The sequence below is a fragment of the Dipodomys ordii genome, unplaced genomic scaffold (assembly GCF_000151885.1).
Source record: "Dipodomys ordii isolate 6190 unplaced genomic scaffold, Dord_2.0 Scaffold28, whole genome shotgun sequence".
Lineage (NCBI taxonomy): Eukaryota > Metazoa > Chordata > Mammalia > Rodentia > Heteromyidae > Dipodomys > Dipodomys ordii.
Genome location: NW_012267244.1, coordinates 9047408 through 9055796, shown reverse-complemented (window position 1 = coordinate 9055796; position 8389 = coordinate 9047408). Strand labels below are relative to the sequence as shown.

At 41.8% G+C, this 8389-nt stretch overlaps 1 protein-coding gene and 1 pseudogene across 1 annotated transcript in view; one reads left to right on the top strand and one right to left on the bottom strand.

Annotated features, from left to right (window-relative positions):
- Rasgrf2 (Ras protein-specific guanine nucleotide-releasing factor 2) overlaps window positions 1-8389 on the top strand; it is a 212939-nt gene that overhangs the window by 42463 nt on the left and 162087 nt on the right. The gene's annotated exons all lie outside the window — the stretch shown is intronic.
- On the bottom strand, window positions 3971-4286 carry LOC105985346 (annotated as a pseudogene).

Below are 8389 nucleotides of genomic sequence, written 5' to 3'. Positions count from 1 at the left end.
GCCATTGTAATATAGCTCCTTCTTTGCTTTTGCTGCATGCAAGATCATTTCTTTGTTACTTAGATCTAGCGCTTTTGTTTTTTGTTTTGCCAGTCCTGGGGCTTGAACTCAGAGCCTGGACACTGTCCCTCAGCCTCTGTCTGCTCAAGGCTAGTGCTCTATAGTGCCACTTCTGGCTTTCTCTGTTTTTGTGGTATTGATCAATTGAACCAGGGCTTCATGCATGCAAGGCAAGAACTCTATGACTAAGCCACCTTCCTAGCATTTTTACTGTAAAGTGCCTAGAAGTGTTCCTTCTGGGATTCTTTCTGCTGGGTGTTCTGTATGCTTCTGTTATGTAGGTGAGATTTTCTCTTTTAAGATTGGGAAAATTTTTGGCGATAATCTTATTGAATAAGTTTTGCATCCCTCTATTCTGGTATTCCACATATTTGTCAACCCCAGTTATATGAAGGTAAAGTTTCTTGGCATTGTCAGCTTGTTTTTGGACTTCTCTTTGGTATATTTTGAGTGTTTTTCCCATATCCATGACTTTTTTTTCCCCAGTTGCTGCATTTTGTCTTCAGTACCTGATACTCTATTTTCCATTTTCTGCAGTCTATTAACTATAGACTCCATTGTGGTTTGCATGGAGGAAATCGAATCATATATGATTTCTAATGGCTTTCAAAGTGTTAATTTTGTCTTTTAATGAGGTGGGTAGTGCATCTATTTTTGAGTGCATCTCTTTTTTGAAATCCTGGATCTCTTTTGATAATTTGTTTCTTTGATCTTTAAATTTCAGATCTATTTCTCTCTTTAATTCTTGAGCCATTGCCTCTATCAGCTCTTGGATGTAGAGTTTGTCTTCCATTTCTTTTTTGCTTTCACTAGAGTTTTCCCCTGGGTGGTTGCTGGCCTTTGGGGATGGTTTGGTGTCTTGGTGATGAATCTTGTAATTTTTTTTGCTGTGATTTTTGCATGAGGATTTAGGGATTATTGGAGTTGAATCCCAAACCTAGTACTAAGCTTAGTTCTAGGTTGGTTCCTGGGTCAATTGTTGAAGCCTGCTCTCAGCTCTGCCATGGCTGAGAGGGACTTTGCCAGGTCTTGAGTCTGTTGGCTGGAGGGGCCGCCCTGCAGCTGCTAGTCTGACCCATGTAGGGCTCACTCTTTTTAGGTTCTGGTGGTCAGAAACACACTGCCCTCTGCTGAGGCTGCACTCAGTTCTTAACTTCAGTCAGGGACAGGTGATTTAGGCAGCTTGGACTCCTTCCTGGGACACACAGGTGGGGTTCATTCAGCTGCCTGCTGGAGTCCACAGGCAGTTCCCGACTTCAGCAAAAGACCGGCAGCCTAGGCTGCTTGTTCTTCCTCCCAGGAGTGCTCTTGGCAAAACCTGGTGGACTGGATGTATTCCACCAGTTGCTAGAGCCCACTGGTAGTTCCCAACATTAGCCAGGTAGCAGCTGCCTGAGCTGCCCCATCTCCTGCCTGGTGCACACAGGCTGGGCTTGTTTCACTGGTGTTTGAGCCCACAAGTACAGTTCCCAACTTCAGCCAGGGGGACCAGCAGCATAGGCCGCTTGGACTCCCACCCAGGGGCACCCAGGTGGGGCCCCTTCCCCTGCCAGTTGTTGTAGCCCGCTGCAGTTTCCAGCCTCAGCCAGGGACCAGTAACCTAGGTTGCTTGGGTTCCCTCCCAGGTGCACTCTGGGTCAAACATGGCATGCTGGGTGTACTCCACTGGCTGTTGGAGCCCATGCACAGATCCTGATTTCAGGCTTGTACCCTTGGTTTAATCTGCTGGAGCTCCGGCCTGGGGCACACAGGTGGGGCTCCTTCTGCCGCTGGTTGCTGGAGCCAGCAAGTGCAATTCTTGACTTCAGACAGGGACTCAGGGACCTGAGCTGCTGGGTCTCGAGGCAGGGGCACACAGGTGGGGCTCCTTCCGCAACTGGCTGCTGGAGCCCGAGAGTGTAGTTCCTGATTTCAGCCAGGGACCAGCTGTGTTCAAGCTCCTTCCCAGGGGCGCTCTTGGTCAAGCCTAGCAGGCTCACTGTGCTCCACCGGTTGCTGGGACGTTTTCACAGTTCCCAGCTTCAGTGGGACCAGTAGCCCAGGCAGGAGGGGGAGAGGTTCAGGCCAAGCTCTGGGGCTTACTGCCAGCACTGGTCTCCCATGGCGGGGTGTGTGTGTGGGGGGTTGGGTGGAGGGGAGGGTGTGTCTCCTGTGGGGTTCTCACATCCTGGAACTGGTTAGGGGCTGTCCAGTGGTGTTGTGGCAGATCACTGTATCTGTGTAGATCATTAGTCACCACTGTGCTCTGTTGCAATGGTTGTGTGCTGGGCAGGGTGGTGGTTGGAACTCTGGGTTTCACGGTACCTTATCTCCGGTTTCTGTCTCTGTTTACACTGTCCAGGTCAATGCTATGTGAGTTTTCTGTGCTGGAGTTTTACAGACCACTGTGGCTCTGAGGTCTCAGGCAGCCACGGGCCAGGCCAGGCACTTTCGTGCCAGTGAGGAGCGGGGGGAAGGGTCTTTGCATTTTTCCATCTTTGTGCAGGTTCTGAGGTTTTTTTCCTTTTCTTTTTTTCAGTTCCTGTATGTCTCTGGTTGTTTGCTTTTTTTTTTTTCTGCTTTGATCTCTTGGGGAAACTGAGCATTGGAACTAGAACTCTCTATTCGGTTGGAGAGAGCTGTGGTGTTTCCCTACTGTTTTGTTGACATCTTGGGTCCTCTCCGCTTAGCATCATCTTATATGTATAATATCCTGGATCCAAAAGAGACTCCAAGACATCCAGTTAAAGAAACTAGGAACTTCATTACCACCACATGGGGACTGCTTCCTACTACCAGGAAAGTAGAAGAACAGCCCTAAGCTCAGGGTAGGATGGATTTTTGTAGGGGTAGCTGACATAGAGTTACATAGACCCACCATGCAAGGCAGGTTTGGCACATTGTCATTGGTTATATAACCTTTAAACTCATTTTTTCTTTATGGCAAATATCATATGTAATAATTTGCAATAGGCTGCCCATAGTGGGAACACTCAGTGGTGGTCTTCAATTGGAGGACAGTGGTGATGTCACCTGTGGGCTTAAGACCTTGTTACTGAGGCAAGCCAGTAAGGTCACAGAAGCAAAACATAGCAAAAACATAGCCTTGAGTCACAAGAGCATAGGCAAAACATAATCTTGACTTGGTCAGCATGACCAATACTATCAATGCTATTGACACTATTACAGAAATGATTTTTATTATCAGCTCCTGACTAATACAACAATTCAGTGCAGCTGGTGATAAGCCTCAAGGTGGTCAGTAGCCTTCTACAAAGCTACCAGCTTGGTAAACTTGAGTGAAGGAGTTATGTTCTTTTGCTTTTTAGCAAGGATAGAAAAGAGTCAAAGGCTGACTACTGGTCAGCCTTTGTCTGGGGTTTTTCTTTACCAAGAGGTTTTGCCCTTTATCCATAAATTTGTTCTGTTTTCTGATTTCACATTTTTGTTCTTATGGATATCCTTTTTCTCCAAGGGAAAGGGGGTTCAGGAGAAAGAGTAGATTTCCAATAGCAGGAGGCACTGAGGCCAGACAATAGGAGGAACTTTTTTTAAAATAACTAAACAATATTTACTTTGCACTAAGACTTTATCTGAGTACATAACTAAATTGTTTCCACCCCACCCCATCTTGAAGGGTTAGTTTGTGAATGTTATAAAGTAGATAGGAACAGTTTGGAGGACTGGAACCTTCATTAACTGACAATGAACAACTTCCATCTAAATCATCATAAAAATGTTTAAGTAAAAAAAAAGAAAAGATAAAAAGATACAATGAGGTCCTGCAATAGAAAAGATCCTCATTTCATCTAATACATTCACTCTTGGCTAGACTGTAACAAAATGGAAACAGCATCACTATAATACAAACTCTCACTATAGCACATGTACACACCTTTGTTCCAAGCCCAGCCCTTGTGCCCTAATGCTTCCAACTCAATTATTTCCCAGCCTGTTGGGCCTGCCGACGAAGGAATATGTAGATCTCTTTGATCCAGTCTTCCTTATAAGCTGGTATCTCTGGGTATCAGCTCAGTAAACAAGGCAGCTAAGATCTGCCAGATTGTCGATAAAGTCAAACAACTGATATCATACGTGATTGAGGGGCTGTTGGGATTCATTCTCTTCAGATGTTCTTCATACATTTTACAAACACCTTCCATGCATTCATTCACAGATTCAAAGTCAGTGTAAGTTCTGTCTTCCGGCCTCTTGGTAGGCTGCACCAGCAAAACGATGTGAGACATTGCGCTAAATGCTTCACTGCTGCCGCTGCTCAGGAGGAACTTTCTGCCAGTAAATAGCAACTCAGATATTACAATATGGTCATATGTACGTAGCTTTTGAGCTTTTCTCCTCATCTGATAAAATTATCCTAGACATATCCTAATTATTGCAAATGAAGGAAACCATGGGACCTATATTTCTTTGGGCCTGGCTTACTTCACTTAATATGATTTTTTTCCAAGTTTTTCCCATTTCCTAACAAATGGGGAAATGTCATTCTTTCTGATGGAAGCATTCCCATTGTATAAATATACCACATTTTCTTGATCCATTCATCTACTGAGGGGCATCTGGGTTGGTTCCATATCTTCCATATCCATATTATATGGTGAATAATGCTGTGATAAACATAGTTGTGCTGGTAGCTTTAGTATGGTCTTGTTTGTGATCATTTGGGTAAATACCCAGAAGTGGGATTGCTGGGTCATAGGGGAGCTCTATGTGTAGTTTTTTGAGGAACCTGCATATTGCTTTCCAGTTTAGTTGAACAACTTTACACTCCCACCAACACTGCAGTAGGGTTCCCTTCTGTCCACATTCCCTCCAGCATCTGTTGTTATCAGATTTCTTGATTATAGCCATTCTAACTGGGGTGAGATGGAATCTCAATATTGTTTTGATTTGCATTTCTTTTATGGCTAGAGAAGTTGAGCATTTCTTCATGTGCCTGTTGGCCATTTTTATTTCTTCTTCAGAGAAGTCTTTCTTTAAATCTTTAGCTTACTTGCTAATGGGGAGGTTGTTTCTTTGAGGATTTATTTTTGAGGATTTAATTTTTTGAGTTCTAAGTGTATTTTAGATATGAGGTAGTGAAGATCTCCCAATCTGTGGGCTTTTTGTTGATGTTGCTAGCTATGTCCTTTGCCATGCACATGTTCTGCAGTTTCATGCAATCCCATGTGTCCAACCTTTCTTTGATTTGAGTACTTATATTTTATAATACTTCTTTTCTATTTGGAAAATGGACATGGAACTCTTTGGCATTACAAATTCTGTGTGCTAAACGTAGGGGATGTAGGAATTGTGATTAGAGTTCCAAGCCTGCCTGATTACCTATATGTGAGGAAATTCACTTGCTTCCTTAGTTGTAGAATAAAGTAGTTTAATCAGATGATCTTTAAGGTCCCTTCCAAATGAAATTTTTTTTGGGGGGGGTCCAGTCATGGGGCTTGAACTCTGGGCCTGGGCTCTGTCCCTCAGCTCTTCAGCTCAAGGCTAGCGCTCTACCACTTGAGCCACAGCACCACTTCCGGGTTTTTTCTTTTTGCTTATGTGGTGCTGAGGAATCGAACCCAGGGCCTCAGGCATGCAAGGCAAGCGCTCTACCACTGAGCCACCTTCCCAGCCCCCAAATGAAATTTTTTCCTGAGTCATAACCAAGACTTTTAAGGTATGAAAAGGGACATTTTTATTAAGTTCTAAATAATAAAATCCCATCCTTCCCAAGTCCTTACCTTTTTCTCCATTTTTAAAAACAACTTAGACTTTAATATTTGTTTATTTAGTTAACTATTGTGCATTTAAAAATAAAACTAAATATTTAAAAATTGGATAAAGCCAGAATTACTCTAATTAGCATTATCTAATGACAACTACATTCATTATGGTGTAGTTCCTGTCCATGGTACTATTTTACTGGTTACTGTGCTGTAAATCACTTCTTTCTTTTGGGATCCTGCTTTGAGCACTCTTCAGGCTTGTCTTGATTTCACTTATGTTTCTTACTCTGGTTAAAGGACCTTTGAGAGTAGAAAGCCTTTTAGTTAAAGTGACTTATGAAAGCCACAAAGGTTTTGAAAATGTAATGGTGTTTTCAAAAATGTGCTATGGGCTAGAACAATCAATAGAAAAAGGTTTGTATGTAATGGACAGAGAAGATGCTACAAATGAATTAAAATCTAATAATTTCACACACCAGAGTAGCTAATCCATTTCTGATTCCTGTATTTTGGCTGATTTAAAGAGTATCGAAGTGTAGGTTCCTTTCACAATGTAAGTTGCTTTATTTAAATGTCTGTGAGGTTTTATGTTAACTAGGCCTTTCCAGAAAACATGCTCCCAGGATTTGTTCTTGTGTTGGAAGAAGCTTGACCTGAAGTTTCCCTTTGCCTGTTTGGTGGATTTTGAGCTCAGCAACTTGAGAATTTTCATTGGTCCTTTCAAGTTCTTAAGAGACATGCCTCCCCAGCCCCAACCCTGCCCAGTATAGTGAAGTCATCATTGAATCCTGGGGAAGGGTCTCCTCTTTCCAGGGACCTGCCTCTAAGACAAGCCACACTGGTCTTCTGAGAGTTCCATTGTCCAATTCCCGGTGTCCCGGTGGAGCTAGCTGATCATATACATGTTCATTTTTTTCTTATTTTTTACTTAAAAAAACCCACTGTCATTGAAAGAATGAGATGATTGCTTTTTCCTCTCTCTCTTTAAAAACATATTCCAGGGAATGTGGCCTAGTGGTAGAGTGCTTATCTAGCATTCATGAAGCCCCAGGATTGATTCCTTAGTACCACATAAACAGAAAATGCCAGAAGTGGTGCTGTGGCTCAAGTGGTAGAGCGCTAGCCTTGAGCTGAAGAGTCAAGGACAGAGTTCAAGCCCTACAACTGACCCCCCCTCAAAAAAAAAGCGTATTCAACTATAGGAAAGGACAGCATTCCAAATAAATCTGTGCAAATCAGATTTAAAAATAATTTTACTATCATGGAATTTTTAAAACAGCTTTTATCTATAGTTCTTTAAGTAGACTCTTAATTTCCTTTACTAGTAATGGTTGAAGTGTCATCTGTTTAAGATATGATTCAAATGATATATTTTAGTGGTAAAGATAACCCAAGTATCTGGCTGTTTTCTTTTTGACTTTATCTATTTTTACAATCTAAAAAGCAAAAAAAATTGTGCCATCCAATTCAACTTTCTCAAAGTGATTCTTGTGGTCAGGGTAAACACTTTTATATTTAATCAATAACATTATGAAGCAGTTTCAGTGTCAACTCTGTCAAGCACTGAGATTAAAGAGCTCAAAGTCTCATATTAAAAAGCTTGAAGTTAAGATGTGGGGAACCAACCCAGATGCTCCTCAGTAGATGAATGGATCAAGAAAATGTGATATATATATATTTATATATATCACATATATATATATACATATGCATATATGTAGTTTTTAGTGTACTTATAATATACTATGTGAATGTCTTTTTTCTTTTGTATGTTCTTTCCCTATGATATAATTCCTGTTTTCACTGTATTTGATTCTGGTGCCCTGCATCTTGTATATACATTTTTCTAATTTGGGGAGGGGAAGGGAAATAACAAAACGCTGAAATAAGGATACAGGTTGACCTATTGTAACAATGAGATGTACAAGACACTATGTGGAAAATGAACTTTACAACTTTGGTGGGGGTGGGGAGAGTAGTTGGGGAGGTGGGAAGGAAAGGGTGGTAGGGGAAAAACAAATGAGGAGGCATCAATGCTCAATAAGAAATGTACTCATTACCTTACTCATGTAACTGTAACCCCTCTATACAGTATTTATAAAAATGTATAAAAAATAAAAAATAGCAAGAGGAAACAATAAAAGCTCGAAGTCTCAGATGTTTTGGTGATATCAAGTACTTTATGCAGAGTACTTAAAAATCTGGCAGGCCAATGTTGTTGGCTCATGCTTGTAATCTAGCTACTCAGGAGGCTGAGATCTGAGGATTGCAGTTTAAAGCCTGCCCTGACAGGAAAGTCCATGTGACTCTTATCTCCAATAAACTACTCAGAAAAAGCCAGAAGTGGTGCTGTGACTCAAGTTGTAGAGCACTAGCCTTGAGCAAAAGATGCTCAAGGACAATGCCTAGGCCATGAGTTCAAGCCTCAGGTCTGGTACACACACACACACACACACACACACACACACACACACACACACACACACACACACACAATCTGGCTAGAAATTGTGGAGAAAAAAGGTAATACATGTATGAGTCAAGCAGAAAAGGTCAGATAATGTGATGTCAGGAAAATGAACCCTTAGATATGTATTTTAATGTTTTTTTCTTTCATGCATGTG